Source organism: Anas platyrhynchos, chromosome 4 (assembly GCF_047663525.1).
Source record: "Anas platyrhynchos isolate ZD024472 breed Pekin duck chromosome 4, IASCAAS_PekinDuck_T2T, whole genome shotgun sequence".
Classification (NCBI taxonomy): domain Eukaryota; kingdom Metazoa; phylum Chordata; class Aves; order Anseriformes; family Anatidae; genus Anas; species Anas platyrhynchos.
The window spans coordinates 53,967,770-53,986,477 of NC_092590.1; the positions used below are offsets into that span (position 1 = coordinate 53,967,770).

At 36.2% G+C, this 18,708-nt stretch overlaps 1 long non-coding RNA gene across 1 annotated transcript; it reads right to left on the reverse strand.

The window, feature by feature from the left end:
- Positions 1 to 334: 334 nt before the first annotated feature.
- LOC110352035 (uncharacterized) lies at positions 335 to 14,288 on the reverse strand. The gene is made up of 4 exons (XR_002400352.4): positions 14,163 to 14,288; positions 5,482 to 5,574; positions 5,084 to 5,120; positions 335 to 3,078 (listed from the first exon to the last, which is right to left on the reverse strand). It is a non-coding gene; the product is annotated as an uncharacterized lncRNA (long non-coding RNA).
- Between the last annotated feature and the right edge of the window lie 4,420 nt (positions 14,289 to 18,708).

The following is an 18,708-nucleotide window of genomic DNA, read 5'->3' on the forward strand; positions in this document are numbered from 1 at the left end:
TAGGAATTGAAACCCACATCCATGCAATTCCAACAGGCACACCAGAGCTGGCATGCCTTTCTGTTCCAGGAGGTGGAAGAGAAACCAACTGTATGAGAAAGCTGCAAGAAATGTTTAGGTAACATCTTCTTTGAGCTCAAGGGAGACAAGTAAAGCAAAAGCAAAATCTGAAGAACCAAGGGCATAGGTCCCTTCCTAGGTTCAGGGATCAGTCTAAGACTAAATTATGAATAGGATATTTTATTTATTTATTTATTTTAATTTTCTGCCTTTGAAAAAGTCATTGCTTTTTAAAATATATCTATATTATCTTTTCATAGCTTATTCTGATCACATGGCTTGCAGAAATCAGTTTAGCTTTGATCTGTTGGATATAGAGTTGAGAAAAATCCAACCAAGAACAATTCAAACAAGTACAGGATCTTCTACAATGTCAGATGAATTATTGAAAAAGGGAAAGATAACCATTGGATTTTACCACACTTATTGGCAATATATAAATAAAAAAATATATATTTGTAATTACATAATTATCAAATGCAGATACATCACGGCATTGGCATGATAACAAAAGTGATAATGAAAAGTGAGGAGTGTTACTTTTTCCAAACTCACAATATATTAATTTTTATCATGCTGTGTTTACTCTGGACACTTAAGTAGACAAGTAGACAAAGAAGAAAATATTGGAGCTTAGCTACCAATAACAGCCAAAAATCAGAACAAATGCTTGAAATTCTTGGTTCCTGAGGAAGGTGAAACTCATTCCTCCTTCCTTGTGTTTTATTCAGAATACATGTACCTGCCTAGGATAACATCAACAGTCACTTGAAACAACTTTGAGAAATCAACATTTGCTAAACCTAAGTATTGCAAAAACATAGCTCTTGCAAATTAGAAAAGGAATTAATGCGAAATAATATTATAAAATAATTGAAAAATGATACTAAATTTAAAATGGTACTCAGTATAATTAATGTGTTGCCTTATAGATAAGCTAAAATTCACTTTGATTTAGAACATATAGCCTATATACATTTCTGGAATGATTGTTTCTAGTGCATTACAGCTGGCAAATTCTAATAAATAAATAATAATAATAAAAAACAAAACAAAACAAAAAAAAACCAGTGTGCAGAATTAACATCTGAGTATGTAATGGTGCCCTTAAATCACACTGAATGCAAAATTAATCAAATATTTGTACTGCCATATTCTATTATTATTTGTAGAGAACGACAAATCCACACACAACTACAGAGAGCACAGATATATCAAAGTCAGCACTTGAAAAGGCTTTACAATGTAAAGAACTAGATCCTCCAACCTTATTATACCTTTGCTTAGGATCAATGGAAAGACAGCATCTCCTTGTTTGTGTGACCCTGAAGGGAATTCTATCAAGGCAATCCTCACTGTTGAAGTGTGTTTGTATGCAAGAAGGCTTTCCATGTTGTGGTGCTCATCCATGGCATGAGAAATGGAAGAAGAGCACAGAGTGCAGGCAGCCTGAGGTAGCACTTTTGTTCCTATGCACCATTTTGATTGTCTGTTCAGTCTTTAGGCACAGGCAAAACAGACATTATCAAGCATCGTCTATTAGAAAGCAGGCTCAGCTGCCATTTTGACACTCCATTTTTGTTTCAGCTAAAGCCTTGGAAAGCTAAATAAGAACCTGATGCTGGGGAAAGGATTGTGCTATTATTCCTAAATGAGAATGTACAACTTGGAAGTCATCTTTAGTGGCTGGGGACCATCTCTCACTGTTCCACTGTTCCTCTTGCATAATGAGGAACAAGAAACAAAGTTCAGAATACAGTTTTGCAGTTTTGTCTCAGCTCCTTTTTTTTTTTTTTTTTTTTTTTTCCAAAGGAGGTCTAGCTTTGCCATGGCCACCCATCACCTTTGGTCAGCAACCCTCAGCTCTGCAAGTGTCAATTAAATCTCTCTGAGCTGGTTTTGTCTTTAATATCTACCATGTGGTTGTGTATGGAGAAGACAATTTACTGCCCTGGGTAGGTAAGGCATGATATTCATCTCATCAATACACGTATAGATATCTGTAGGGAGGGTGTCAAGAGGAACCAGACTCTTTTCAGTTGTGCCTAGCAACAGAATTAAAGGCAACGGGCACAAACTGAAACACAGGAAGTTCCAGCTGAAAATGAGAGGGCACTTTACTGTGAGGGTGACAGAGGACTAGAACAGGTTGACCTAGTTGAACTAGAACAGGCTGTGGAGTCTCCTTCTCTGGAAATATTCAAAACCTCCCTGGATGCCATCCTGTGCAAAGGTTTGAAGGGACCTCTCTTTAGAGGTCCCTTCAAATCTTGGCCATTCTGTGAAAACTTCTCTTGTGTTTCTCAGGCACCAGAAGAGACTATCAAGAAGACCTGTGCCTCATAGTGCTGGGAAAAATAAACCCTTGATACTCTGTTTGAAAGCAGTGTCCTGATACTCCCATCCTTTCATTCCAAAATTAGGTGCTGTGAATCTGTAGCCACAGGCATCAGGACTTTATTGAGGGCAAAGCCTACATAGGCAGGCTCTTGTGACAAAATTGTTTTTCGTAGAGTATTTTAAGGAAGATAAGTTTAGCTCATTATTTCTACCAAAAAGCTTAAATCTAGTCTGCTGTTTGTAAGTATCAGGGTTTATTCACAGCTTCAAGGTGTGGCATCAGAGAACCAGCTACATTTAGAATATACAATCCACTGCAAGGAAGTGTTGGTAGATTTTGATTATTTTTTTAAGCTGTACCATCATCATAAAAAGTTTTCTGGTGTTGATAACTACATAATATGACTGCTAAATTTCTACTGCACTATATGGATTTGTGTGTTTAGACTAAAGGAAAAACAGAAAGAAACAAATACTGTAGCCAAAATCTAATTTTCCAATTTCTTTTCCAAATGCCAGTACATAGTCAGATATACACCATAGTCAATCCAAGGATTTTCAAAGATTATCTGACCACCAAATTAATCTGTTTTCCTGACTCTTGTTTATAGCTGCATTGTCTTGAGAAAAGTCTGTTCCTACTTCTTGTCAAATCCTTTCCCAGTACTTTGTTGAGATCTGTTGAGAGAAAGCAGTGGAGGTTTTAAATTAATCTTGCTGCATAGCTATTCATGAATAACTAAAATATACCTGCATGCATGTTTAATTGTGTCATGTATCTTCTGATCTGGAAAATTGCATGAGACTCAGTGCTAGGATATGTTATAAGCTTTTTTTTTTTTTTTTTTAAGTTCAGTAGTGTGAACAAGAGTTAAATTATTTGTGTACATGCAGATTCTGAGACAAGCCCAGGGTGGTACCTGCTTTGGTCTGGCAGGTTTTTATGGTTTGCTTATCCCATTTTGTATTTCTTTCTGCAAGTTTTTTCAAAGCATGTCTATGACATTTCTGGAGTCCCTTGTCTCTTCCAGTACTGGAGTTATGTGGCAGAACAAGATAATTTAGTGAAGTGTCCCTGCTAAATTGAACTACACTGAACAAAGTGAGACACTTACAAAAGAAAAACTATTTGAAAAACTATTTGAAAACTATAGATTGCTTCACTGATTAGACATTTGTTTTGCAGAACATGCAATATATAAATATAGGCTGTTCAAAATCCCTGTCTAAAGGTTTGGATGTAAAATTGATTTTAGTTAAATTGTTTTTCTCCTTTTGTTCAGTTAAGGTTGCTATTTTTTCTTGTGAGATTTTTTTTTCTTTCGAAGCTGAACTAAAACCAAGAAGTGTCAGCACAAATCCCAAATATTTCCACTTTGCTTGGCTTCTGTAGTGCCTCATCTTAGATACTGTTTGTTTTCTTTCTGTTATCATTCACACTCTTTGCTTTGACTGAGCTTCCCCACTGGTTCTCCTGAGTGGATTTTATGATTCCTGTGATTCGGCTGCTCTCTTCTGCTCTTACTGGAGAGGTGACCACAGCAAAACAACAGAAACACTGCTGAAAACCAGTGCAAACAAAAGAAGGAAGAAGCCAGCCACCCCAAATCTCACATTTCAGGTGTTTTGCCTGTGCAATATTTTTCTTATAATCTCTGTGAGAAATTAAAAACTTTCTGTGGACAACATATGTATTTTGAAAAAGGTCTCATTTTCCCTGTAAACCCAGGCCATTAGAATTACACCAATTTCAAGCCATTACGATTTCAGGTGAAGGATGCCAGCATACTCCTATTCATAGTAGATGGATGCTGGCTGCTTATCTTCTCAGGGAAAATATTTATGGAATATGAACTGTCTTTTATTTCTTAAAAATAAATAATTAATTATGTATGCAACATCACTACAAAATTATACTAATTATTTTGTCATACATATCAAACTGGCAGTTCTAAAGAGACTGGAAATTGCCATAAGATTTCCACCTCTAGGTATACAAAGAAATTATAATGTGGCTTAGAGCCATGTTGCCTCATCTGGCTAAAATCTCACTTTTCTTAGACCACCATTTTTACAGACAGTTATTTTAAAATGAAAATGAAAATAAAAAAGTTTTATTTATTTAGTCTACATATAGAATGCAGTGTTTAGACTAGTAATGGCATGAAAAACAATTTAAATTAGATAGGTGCATTTAGCCATATACCATTAAAATTGTCATACTGAGCTGCACGTCATGGCACAGATGGGCTGCCAAATATTTGTCACAGCATGGCCAATCACCAGACTGTATTTCAGATAAAAGAGTGAATTGAAATAATTAGTTGCACTATTCTGTTGAGCTGAATAAAATTGAATTAATTCTCTGCAAATGCAGGATCTAAGATCAAGCTAACCTTATTCTTGCTTGTGTTGTACACAAAAGAACAGTCATTCAACTTAAGATAATTCCTTAGATTTCAAAGCATCTTCAGTTCAGGTATGTATTCTAAAGAGCTGTAGAATGTGGATTTTAGAAATCTAAAGAAAAATCAGACATATTGAAATAGTACACAGGAGAATCAATCAAATCATAGATACAGTTCTATGTGGACTTTCTACTATCGACTATTTCAAATTGATTTCCCCTTTACTGAGCAGAGAGGACTGGGCAGAACTGTGGGCAGAATCCTAAGTGTCTTACCTGTATGTTGGGCAGAGTAGGAAAGAAAAGAGTCTTCCTATGGGAAAAAAATAATAATAATAATAAAATTCTGTTTAAAGTGCTCTGGTGATATTTCACAACAGCATGATATTTGGGCAAAAATTGGTGCGACAAAAATGCCCATGATTGAATTTATTGAAAACATAAATATTTGATAAATTGCCATGCAATCCCAATTTGATTGTTTGTGTGGGATATATATATATACATATATATACTGATATATATATCAGACTGATTAAACTGTTTACATATAACAGTGTGAGATTTAGCAGCTTAAATATTTCAGTCTTACATTCAATGAGACAACTAAAGTAAAATAAAACAAATTAAAACTGATAATGTAACTAAGGCCTGCAGCAGGATAGTTAACTTACTGAATGCAAGTGTGTAGAAAACCCATTTGTCAATTCAAAAAGCTGGTATTACATTGCACACACAAATCCATGAGAGAAAATCTAAGCTGTAACCTGAAGGTAGAAGTGATAGAAAGAAAACAAAATAATGGAGCAATTGAACCTGAAAATCTGATTCACATTTTCATCAAGGTGAAGTGTTATATTCCTCTCTGAAAACAGTCTGTACTGATGATCAGAGAGTTTGGGACTGTGAGTTTTGCAGAAACTACATTTTTTAAACTGTTTTCTGCTAGTAGTGCTCTATTACTGCCATCATCTTTGTTTAATCATTAGGTAGCACAAAAAATGTTAGTTTCAGAAACAGATAATGCATAGGTTCCTCTGCTGACAAAGCTGAAATGTCTGTGTTTTTCAGTTTTATCTTGCTGTGACAGGCATTTTCAAGACAAGGTGACTTACTTTGCTGGCTCTGTCTTTTATGTTTAATTTCTTTCATAACAAACAAAGAAACTAAACTTGATGGCCTGACTTATATATTCCCTAGAGTGTCTTCAACCCCAGAACTGATAAAGAGCTGGTAAACTAAATTTAAATCATCAAAGTTTTTATATAAAGGAGCAAAACCTAGCTGAATGTCTGTATACTTGTACAAAACTTTCATAAGGCAAATCCTTCACACTTTCCAAACACAGTAACTATTTCTGTAGTTACCTGTGAGATGTTACCTGTGAACAGTGAAGAGTTGCAGGCCCTCCCTGGGAGAAGAGCTGGGATACAGCTCTTTCTGTAGGACTGAGTCATGTCAGCTGTGCTGGAATGAAGAACCTCTGACATCATTTTGTACAGTTTTCCTCCTCATTTAATCACTTTTTTCCTTATTGTTGACACTGCAGTCTGTGTTCTCTGATGGGAAGCAGAGCCACGGGCTGCCAGCACAGTGGATTCAAACAGTTGCTGTGGCATCTGAGCTGTAATGCCCAACTTGAAGCCCTGAGCAACAAAACTGTCTACTTATAGGTGAAGTTGCTTGATCTGCCTAACTCAGCTTCATGTCTCCTGCTGCTGCCCTCATTGCTCTACCCCAAAACTGGCCTGGGATGCTACCTCAATAATGAGAGCTAATGGCACTACATTTGTTGCTTTCCTCACTCCTTGCTAATGTAAGAGAATATACTAGGAGTCAGGTGGTGGCTGATAGTATCTAAGATTCAGATTCTCTTTATGACTTGGACAGGGTTCAGGCAATAAGATAAAAATAAGCAAGATCATGTTGCAAAATACAGATGCTACACTGCAGCTGAGCTTTTCTGGTTAAGAGGTTAAAAAAAAGAGACAAACAGACCATAATTCTCAGGGGCCCAGTACTCACCCGGAACTGTTGCAGTACATTTATCATTGTTACATAACCCTAAAAGGCTTTGTTGGCTCAGTTTTCCCTGACTTGAACATTTTAACTGCAAATTAATACATGCATATGTAGATCAGTCCACTGCATGTAGCTACCTGGTGGGTAATTCCCAGATGGGGATTTCTCTTTCTCTACATTGGCTTATTTCTCTCTCTCTCTCTCTTTTTTTTTTTTTTTTTTTTTAAAATTTATTTATTAATAGCTCAAAAATAGTGTGTGGGTTATATAACTAATAAATGAAACCAGAGACAAATCCTAGCCTTAGGCAGTATGCGGAAAGGATGGCAACTGTCAACCCTGACTCCCTGTTTGTCAAATACTGAATAGGATGTTAACTCATGAACAGTTTACAAGCTTGGAAATGTCACAGACATGGGTGAGTCAGGGTTATTGTCCAAATCCACCATTAAAAAACAAAACAAAACAAAACAAAAAAAAAAACACCTGTGGTAGGCAAACATATAATCTGTAAAAATTAAGGTTTTCTTTTCCATATGTTGATATAAATCATTGCTAAGGTGTTCTGCAGCAATTACGTAAAGGAACAGGCTGCTGTTCTTCTCTGACATGTCTAAAAAGGTCAAAAAGAAAGACTGCTTGGTCTCTGGAAGATCCCCTACTGCCTTTCCAATAGTGAATGTCCAGGGCTATATCTCTATTTCTCTGCTATGGAATGGTCTCTTAGCACTGTCTTCATTTTCAATGATTTTGGATCCCTAGGATACTCAGGGTGAAATTTAGACAAAAAGGTCTGTGTCTTACAATCATATTACATTTGAGGGTTCATTAGCATAGAAAACTGTTGCTTATCTTTACAGGTGAACTCAAAAGGGAGAATATACTAAGTTGTTGAGGGAAAATATTATTGGGCCAGGAAATTGCTGAGGAACTTTTTTAATCTGTCACAGAGAAAAAATCCCCTATTGAATCATCAGCTTTTTTACTACAACATCTGATTGCTTCTTAAAGGTATCCCATACAACTCCTGACTGCTTACAGCCCTCCTTTAAATTGAAAGATATAACAAATCTATGATACAACTTGGCTGAAAGTCAACGTATTTATGTCAGAGATAAATTTGCACATGAAAGGTGCAAAAGCAATAAGGAAGACAGAAGTAAAAGGCAATGGAGATCAATTAGCTAATTAATCTTGAAGTAAAGTTTCTCAGCCTTTCCATCTTATTATGTAAAAAGGGAATACCGCTAGCCTGGTTTAATTGAAAAAATGCATATGCAGTTTTTTATATATTGGAATACTAAATAAATCTCTGATGTTTAAAACTGAGAAACATCAAACCAAACATAGTTCATTAAAGAAAAATAAAAAGTGACTGATTCCTTTTTTATCTTTTGCTTTATAGTGGTTTTTCTAAGCTGTTTTTTATTGTTATCATTATTATTTCTGCCACATTTTAAAATAAGTTTACATATAAAAAATGATTGGTTAAAATTACATGCCTGTAATAGACAATGTACCAATTCTGCTTTTTCAAAGTAACCTCGAATTGTGATTAACTATAGTTGAATTGACAGGAAAAAAAAATAATGTTTCTGACTCTTACACCTCTAAGACCAATTAATCACTGGAGAACTCAGATGTGTTTATATGCAACTGTTGACTATCAAGTAAAATCTGACTTAGAAAATTGGATTTGCCAATATTTTCTTTCTGTAGTGATTGTTGTTAGTGTTGGTAGGAGTCTGGCTTGGATTTCAGATCGTATACAATCTGCAAATCTGAGAGATATATTTTTAATGCAGAGCAAACTGGACAGAAAAAAAAATGAAAAAATGAGCATAGCATCCTCACTGTCATGCCTTCCATCCCAACACTGAATGCAACTGCCTGTAGACTACTTCTTTCCCAGGAATAGAAATGCAGTGTTTACAAGGAGTTGTGTCTCACTAAGAATACCGAAGTATCAGCTTCAGAGTTGCTCTCTGCATTCTTATTACTCATTATTATTTTATGGTGGTTTCCCTCTTACAAACTAGTCAAACTCTGCATGAATGGAGCATTTTATTTTATTTTCCTGCAATCAGTTCAGAAATATTTCTAGCCCAGGGTGAGTTAGATTTCAATCACCTTACTTACATTTTCCAGTCACCTACTTTCCTGAAGTCACCAACTTATACTTCAACAGCAACATAATGACATCAAGGAGAAGAAAGAAAAAGCAGAACATTTTAATCAATAAAAATAATATATTTTTCTTATGATCTCTTTCAAACATTAGCAGTAAAAAAATAAAAATAAAAATGTTTTGAATCCTCTCTTCATTTTGAAGCAAAGAATAGTGATATGTTTCAGTATGCTGAAATTTGTAGAGTGAAATTAATTTTAGGAGGATAGATGGCTGCTTTCAGAACAAATATCCGAAAACTTCTTAGTAGAAAATGCACTGCTCAAAGCATGAGTCATAGAGGCAGCATGAAAAGGAGATTTGCAGCTCTCCTGAGCAGACTGACCAGCCTTGTATTTGAACTCTCTACACAGAGCAGCCTACATACTTGCTGGATTACCCAGTGGTATCTATAGAAACTATGCACTTGCATCTTCAGATCCAAAAATAAACAAGTAGGACTACTGTTTTTCTACCTGTCCCTTTGAAGAACAGGCAAGAAATAGCACTCTCCTTTCCCTAAAATAGAACCCAAAATGTTCCTGCCTCTATGTTCAGTAAGATTAAAAGAGGTCAGTTCCAGTTCACCATAAAGCACTTATGAAAGAGTTCCCCCATGACTTATAACCCAGAAAGAGCTAGTTTAAGTTTTCTGAATTCAAAATCTTTATTATCTGTTATATTTACTATAATTTCACATGCAATTAAAATAAAGAGAGAACATATGTCCATTACTTGATGGCATAGTCACCTCACAAACAAGGACATGGGCAAAGCAGAGACATTTAAAGCCTTCTTTGCCTCTGTCTTCAACACTGATGATGGACTTTGGGACCCGGAGTGCCTTGAGCCGGAGTACTGTGGTGGTGGGAACTCCCAGCCAACCCTGAACGTGTGCTGGATTTGGTGCTCCACCTGGATCCATACAAGTCCATGGGGTCTGATGGAATTCATCCCAGGGTGCTCAGAGAGCTGGCTGACATCATTGCAGGACCTCTCTCAACTATTTTTAATGGTCTTGAGAATCTGGCAAGGTCCCAATTGACTGGAAGCTGGGTGAGAAAGAAGATCCTGGTAACTACAGGCCTGTCAGCCTCACGTCAGTACCCAGTAAAATTATGGAGAAGATTATCCTGGGAGTTATTGAAATGCATCTAGGGGACAATGCAATCATAGGTCACAGCTAACATGGGTTCACAAGGATCCTGCTTAACAAATTCAATTTCATTTTATGATAAGATCACCCATCTAGTCTATCAAGGGAAGCCAGCTGATGTTATTTTTTGGCTTTCTGTAAAGTTTTCGATATGGTTTCTGATAGGATCTTACTGGACAAAATGTCCAACGTACAGCTAGATAAAAACATCATATGATGGGTGAACAATTGGCTGACTGGTAGGGCTCAAAGGGTTATGGTAAACAGGTTTACCTCAGGCTGGCAGCCAGTCATCTCTGGGATCCCCCAGGGCTCCATTTTAGAGCCAGTTCTTTTCAATGTTTTCATAAATGATTTGGATGTAGGACTAGAAGGTGTTTTGAGTAAGTTTGTTGATGATAGTAAACTGGGAAGAGCTGTTGACTCTGTTGAGGGTGGAAAGGTCTTGCAAAGACATCTGAACAAATTGGAGAGCTGGGCAATCTCCAACCATATGAAGTTTAACAAGAGTAAATGCCAGGTCCTCCAACTGAGAAGGGGCAACCCAGTCTGTATGTATATACAGACTGGGGAACGAGATGCTAGAGGTCAGCCCCACAGAGAGGGATCTGGGGGTTTTGATGAATAGCAAGTTTGAATATGAGCCAGCAGTGTGCCCTGACAACCAGGAGGGCCAACTGTACCCTGGGGTGCATCAAGCACAGCATTGCTAGTCAGTCGATGGAAATAATTGTCCTGATACGGCCTCAACTCTAGTACTGTGTGCAGTTTTGGGCACCAAACTACAAAAAGGATGTGAAACTGTTGGAGAGTGTCCAGAGAAAGGCTACAAAGATGGTGAAGGACCCAAGGGAGAGGAGCAGCTGAGATCATTTGTCCTATTCAGCCTGGAAAAGAGGAGGCTGAGGGGAGACCTCATTGCAGTCTACAGCTTCCTCATGAGGGGGAGCAGAGGTGCAGGCACGGATCTATTCTCCTCACTGACCAGCAATAAGACCTGAGAGAATGGAGTCAAGCTGTGACAGGGGAGGTTCAGGTTGGATATTAGGAAAAGGTTCTTCCCAAGAGGCTGGTCACACACTGGAACAGACTCCCCAGGGACACAGTCACTGCACTAAGCCTGTCAGAATTTAAGAAGCATTTGGACTATGCTTGGAAAAAATAACAGAGCATGTTTCTAAGATTTCCTTGATATTTTGCAGTTTTGCTTGGTGACATGGCAAGAGCTCCTGTCTGTGCTATGAAAGAGAACAATGATGCTCCTTACTCTTACAACTGAACCATTCTTTCAGAAATCTTTTCATTCTGTCTACAGGAATTAAATTCAACATCTCTTATCACATTAATCCAATAGACTGCCATCTTTTATTATACTACACACAGAATCCTGGAATCAAGATTTTAATTCCTGTTTGCCCTGCATCCCCCACATACAACTCTGTGTCCTTATTTTAATCTTCTCTCCCACATCCTTTCACAGAAAATGTCTTACTATAACACAGTGTGATCTGTGGTATGTGACCAAAGTATGGGAGATAAAACAGTGAAAAAAATATATAGTCCTGGGAGAAAGCATCTGATGTGTGATAGCCAATAACAATTTCATGTACTATATAAAGCACATTTTTTTTTGCAGAAGTATTCATATTTTCTGAAAGCTGGGCTTTGGTACAAATGACAGCATAAGCTCCACAGTTCTATGAAGCTTGGGCACTTCTGCATCTGTGCAAGGAAAAAAAAAAAAAACACACATACACATTCAGATGTATATACATATACATCATGATGTATATACATCATACACATGGGAAACTTTAAATTCACAGGCAGTGTCACCCATGCCTCTTAGGTGGCCTTGGCATTAGGCAGTCACAGCCCAGATCATTTGTCTGCACTGCCAGGTTTAGATATTCATTTCCTCTTCCATGGAAGAACAAGAATCTTTGTCACTTTCTCCTATTTTGCTTTCCCTCAGCATCAATTAGAGACTGACTACAGCCCTCCATGACTGCTTTCAGGGCTATGCCCTTGAGTTTATTACCCACAGAAACCAAAGCAATGGAGGTGGAGGAAAGCACGTGCTGAGATCTCATCCTGATATTGAGTTAGCATATAGCCTGACAGGTTCACATTCAGATTCAGGAGGTGGAAATGCTGCCATGTCTCACCAGAAAACTTTAGTCACTTAAACGAACTAGATATGGCCCATAGACTTTCTAAAGATGCCTATAAATAAGTTGTCTATATTTAGTATCCTGAAAGTCAGTGATCAGTTTAACTGACTCATTTATTGGAACTCTACTGAGAGGGCAGGGAATTAGGAAAACCATGAAGCAGAAGGACACAGCATAGCTGTGGGAAGTTAAATTGTAATAGAAGCAAATAAAATAAGTCATTCCTTCCCAGGAATGGAAATATGCATTTTATTGAGTTTTCATAGAGAAATGTGACCAGAAAATAACTTAAAATAACTACATAAATAAATAAATAAAATGACATTCACAGGTCTTCTCTTTTAACAGGTCACCTGTTTAAAAGTTGGTTTCTGGAAACCCAGCACATGTATTTCTCCACATGGCAGCTCATACAGGGGTGGATGCTCTTTTAGGTTTTATATCAATTTGTAAGTTTTTCAGGACAAGAGCTCTTTCAAATGATGAAACCTCAAACTCTATCATTTGAAATAAAGTGTCTTTTTTAAGCTTTCCAAATAGATCTTTAAAACCTTGAAAGGAAAATTAATCCTGTAAATCAGTAACGGAACATGTGATTGTTAAAACAAAACAAAACAAATTCTAGTGCCCAGAGACTTGGTAAATAAATATTTCAATACTGAAATACTCTGCTTGGGTTACAAGTTTTTCTTGTTCTCAACATGACAGATCAGGGTGTAATTCTGTGTAGCAGGGCTAAATATGTTACTTTAGCCAAACAATTAAAAATCTGTACCTTATTACAAGAAAAGTGCCAGAATTTATAAGAATAATTTCCAGGCAAAACATTAATATTTTCTGGTGTTTGTTGTTGTTTTCTTTTCTTTTTGGTTGTTTGAATGTACAAAAATATTCCCTAGCTCTATATATTTTCCCTTAACGTTGATTTTGATCAAACAGTATTTACATATTAAATATAAGATTCTCCATAGTGTTAATTTCCATATCAAGTAATAGCCTTACAAGTATCAATAAATGTTTTTTCCCCTTGAAGGAAAATATTCAGAAATATTCAGTTTAAAAACAAAAAAATCAAAAAAAAAAAAAAGAGAGAAAGTCTGGAATACTTTTGTAAAGGTGTTAGGTATGAAGACACAACAGTGTTAATGGAGAAAACACTGGACTGCTGAGAAAAGGGAAGGAAGGCTGAGTAATTCAGAAGGAACGCTGCCGCTGAAGGTTGCAGTTCACAGTTCACTCCCTACCTCTCCTTAACCTCTCCAGCAAGCAGAAAAGTGATAGATTCCACTCCTCCATAGCCCCTGCTTTCTGTTATTTTACACTTCAATCTCCCTCTGATCCCATTGACACTGTGCCAAAAACCTGGACAGACAGTAAGTTCCCGTAGGATTCAATGGACAAGATGAACCATAGAGATTTTTCCTCAATAATAAAAAAACTTCCAGCATTGGTTATAAACAGATCTTCACACAGACATTCACAGCAATGGTTAAACCAGGACTCTTTGTAGGGAATTATTTCTAAATTATCAATGGAGTACTGAGGTCCAGGAAGACTTTGAGCTACATTTTTCAAATGTCCGTTAATGTTAAGAGACTACGTTTTTGTAGAAGCTTTCACTGTTATATCAGGACTTGCTACTATGACTCATCACTACTGTTGCAAATAAAACCTTGAAATCTTACCAGGCTTTTCAGGTTTTTGAAAGATGCATATAAATAAAGACTAAGATGTCAAAAAAATATATCAGACTAATTTCAGATAGAAATTAGACACTTTGACATATAGCTGACATTGATGCCTTTTTTTTTTTTTATCCTCTGTTGGTTTTCTCACCTTTTGTATTCTGTTCTTGTGGGAGATTAAAATATCTTTAACAAAGTAAACACTTCAACTCTTTCCAAAGAGAAAAAATAAATAAATGAATGAATAAAGGAATAAAGGAAGGGAGTACCTTTATAGTGAGACTCAGATTAACCAGGGAACTCCTCTGACCCCTAGCTATATTGAGAATGATAAGGAATTCCAAACACCTGTGAGAAACAGGTACTAAAGCTTAAACAAACAGAAAATATTAAGTACAAAATGTTTAATGTTTATAGTAAATTTAGGCAACTGTAAGATTAGGTAGTACTGCATAATGAAAGGACTGGGTCACTCTAACATTTAGGAGACCTGTCAGCCATCTAAACTTCAATTTAGCTAGAGAGGAAAGTTTTGCTCAGCATTTCTGAGCACCTGCAGCTTCCTTTTAAGAAATGAATATCAAGAGAAATTGATATTTAGATGACTACACTGAATTTTAGAAAGAGCCTGTCACCTGTTCTGCTCTGAAATTTAATGAATACTTCCTTACACGTGCAAGAAAGAGTAGTATAATATTTGTGGTTGGTACTTGTTTTATTTGGTAAAAAGTAACCAAGTTTTATATGTATAACAATATTTAAATGCAAAGAAATCTTCCTTTTAATAATGCTGTCTGGTACTCCTTATCCTACATCATTTTGTACAGGAGAGAAAAAAGAACTGGAGTGATATGGAAGAAATTGTCCACACTGAATTATTAAGATTTATCTGAAATCAAGCAAGTCAAAAAATCTTGAAAGAGCAAATCTTGAAAGAGCTTGTATTTGAGAGAACATCTATTATAGAAATGTTGGACACATGAGCAACAAATGGCATATTGAATTTTAACTTGGTTTTGAATGTTGAATGTTCCTATTTGCCTGAACTGTGCCAGAAGAGAAATTCAAAAGCTTCATCAGAGTGTTTTGATTTAATGCCTTTGAAGAAGTTTGTTGATCATCTGCCAGAAAAAATAGCCATGTTGCTCATGTTTGAAAACATCTTACTGCAAAAGATGAAAGTATTTCTAAACTGTTACTTGTCTATATAGGAGAACAAAGGTCCTACAATTAAAAGACTTAGTAAGAGCTTTCATGAATTTAACTCCCTTTTCCAGGAAACTTGGCAACACTAAGTCTATTATTTCAGAAGGAAAATAAAATAAATAAATAAACTAATAGGAAATCTAAATAGGTTTGGGTTATTTTAGTTTATTTAATAAAGAAAGGAGATTCTAGATATCCTCAGAGAAAGCTCAACAAATTACAATGTAACGTTATGGCAATCTAAAGGTAAAACAATAAAAGAGACAAATTAGAGGCTAAATCAGCTGATATCCAGTTGAATATGAAAAGGTGGATGAAAACCGTGGCATGTTTCTGAAGCACACAAAAGCACTAATTTGAACAGAAATATCCACAAAAGTGAATTCTTCTTACATCATGGATGAATCTGTTAATTAACAGAATATGCTTTCTATTGAAAGATTTCCTTGATTATATCTGATATGATTTTCTCTGCTAAAATTATCAGAAAAGGAAACAGAATTCAGTGGGGAACCTGACCAGAGCATGTAAAAAGGCATGAGAAATAGTTTTGCAGCATAACATTATATTTCATTTGCTCTGAGGAAAAACAACCTTGTGCAATCAAATTTTTCAGGATTCTATTTTCTATGTCAGAGGAGTCCTGCTGCAGGCAGGAGAGGTATGGAAAGGAAAGACTGTGAATAAGAAATAAGGAATGCTTTATCTATACCAAGGTAGAAACTTGTCTGAATAGTTCCTGAAAGAACTATTTTTACTGTGCAAAAATGGAAGGGGAGACCTCAGATGGTCATATTTTCATTGTGGAGGCCCAGCCTACAGCCTATCTTTAGGATAATGAACAAAATCAATACACTGTTGGCCCTTCCTACTTCACTAGCAGATTCTCTCTGTGGTGCATCTCACAAAAAACAGCACGATCCATTGATAGTCCCAAGCAAGAAAACAGTTTAGAAGACGCTGCATCTCCCTTCCCCTGCTGAGAGTGGATCATGTCTCCAGGTCCGTAAAGAGCACAGAGATGGCCAATGGATGTGTGTAACAAGTTGCTCACTGTAGAAACAGTCACTGAAAATTAATCACAGAAATTTCATGGAGGTGAAAACAAGATGCTTATTTCAAAGGAAATTCAGCTTTCTACAGCAGGGTTATACTCATAACAACTGGCCTTTCTAACAAAGACTGCAATTTCTGGAAAACCGATTAAATCTACTGAAGAAGAACAGCATAGTGATCAAGGAGCAACACAGTTCTTAAGACTGCAAATAGTAAATTCAGATTAATATACTATTCAGAATCAGACAAATATTACCATTCCCATATACTTCAGGAAAAGCTTCATTATTTTGAAAACCACTTTGGATATAGGCTGTTATTTGATGGTACTTCAATGCCAAATATAATGGTTTGTATTGATTTCAGAGTGCACCAGTTGCTTTATGCATGTACATCCACACTCACATGCACTCATTCAGAGTAGTAGCAGCAGCATTCTTTAGAGCTATTCTGGTATTATATACATAACCATCCTTTGTGTGCTTGTGTGTGTGTTCATCAGAAAATGCTAATTATTATTTGTTTTTCCCCAAAAATTAAATGTTTGGAGGAAAAAAAAATCAGTACAACTTTTCTTCTGAGTAAATTTTTGAACTTTTTTTTTGTATTTATATTTTGTAAACAAGCAAAGAAAAAATCCTAGCTGTTCTAGAATGTATTTATAAACTATTGTGCAATAAACTAATAGAGAAATGGAAATAATTTCACTGATATAAGGATATGATTTTAAATACAGTTATTTGCAAAGGTTGAATTCATAGATATTTGTCCATAGGCTCTCATTTTCAGGTTCACGAGTGACTAAAGAAGCAAAAGATTTATATGTACATCCAAGCACTTCTGACTCTTTCTAAGTATGTCAGCAAGAGTGCTGTGGAATGAATTTTAAAATGTCAATAAAATCACAGTATTGCCAGTTCTACTGAGAACAAATTTTATACTAAGAATTCATTTTGATAGATGACTCCTGATTAAGTTCTGCTATTTGTCATGAGACAGAAACTAACCTAATTATTGTGTGTTTTCTTTCTGTACTTTGTACAGATTTGGAGATATATGTTACTAACATGAGTTTCCAAGCAAAATGTTTGTCACAGCATGACACAACTTACAGTCTTGGGTATGCTGAGAAGAATTTCTTACTATCTCATCCATCCTTAAAGCTCAATTGTGAGAAAATACAGTGTGTTTTTTGTCTAGTGTTTTTGACATCAAAATCAGTATAGAAATCTTTCATGAGTTAAAAAAAAAATAAATCCAAAATACTAATAATTTTTTTGTGAACCATGATTTCCATGGAAAAACTCCTCAATGACAACACTAAAGGAAAAAAAAAAATGTTTGCAGATTAATTCCAATCACACAAGTGAAAGACTTTACACATATCAGTCCAAGCTCTACTGAGTTTCTCACACCAATGCCAAACACTGTTCATTTCAGCTAGGTGCTCTGTGTTCTAGGGGAGACGAAGCACATGCTGAACCCACTGAGAGTTTCCTTAGTACTTGTAGAAAAAGTACTCTACCTTACAGTGTAAACCCGGCAATCAGGTTAGACTTAGTTTAAAGGGCAAGATTCCCTACAAGAGTTCCACCGACTGCAACGGACACTTTACCACTGGTTAAGAATCTGGTTCTCTCTCTCAGCTGCATTTTGAAGAGTGTTTTCTGCACACTCTTTTCCCCTGATTAGTCCATAAAGGTAAATTGGACTTTAGTTCAAGTGTTTTGAAAACCAGCATGGGACATGCATGAGTGATCTCTTTTTCACCCAATAAGAGAAAAAAAAAAAAAAAAAAAAAAAAGACCTCCCACTGTGCCACTCCTACTTGCATTCTTTATTAATTCTGCAGTATTTCCTCCATTAACTCCATCCTCTTTGCAATTCCACGTAATTTGTTGTCATTTCACAGCACACTGACAAAATTATAGGTGTGGAAAATCTGTTTTCCATTCAAAACTGTTACACTATAAAAAAACTGTGAAATCACTGTGAAGTGCAATACTTTCTAGCCAGACAAGCCCACTAAGCCTGCTCTACTAGACTTTAGGTTCCTCCTTGAGTTTTGAGGCATGTGTACTGTAGTCAGTTTTCCAGCTTGCTTGCTTTCTTGAGCTTTCTTTAGGTATTTGAAGCTCAACCAGAGAAATGCACTGCAATACTGATTGTATAATCTCACGCTCTCAAGCAAGCTTGTGCATGATGTGGGGGAAGTTTGCATGGCATAACATTAACAGATTTGCAGTTCCTGCTTTCCTCATCAGATATGTTTCTGTGATACTCATTTGTCCCATAGGACCAAACTGTGGGCTACTCAAAAGCAGTTTTACTAACTTTTGCGTTACTAAAATCTTTGTTAAGTAGAGCTGCAGGAGCTGAGAATCTCAGAGAATTTCTTTATATTTCAAATAGTAAGTGCGTATGAACATCTAAAC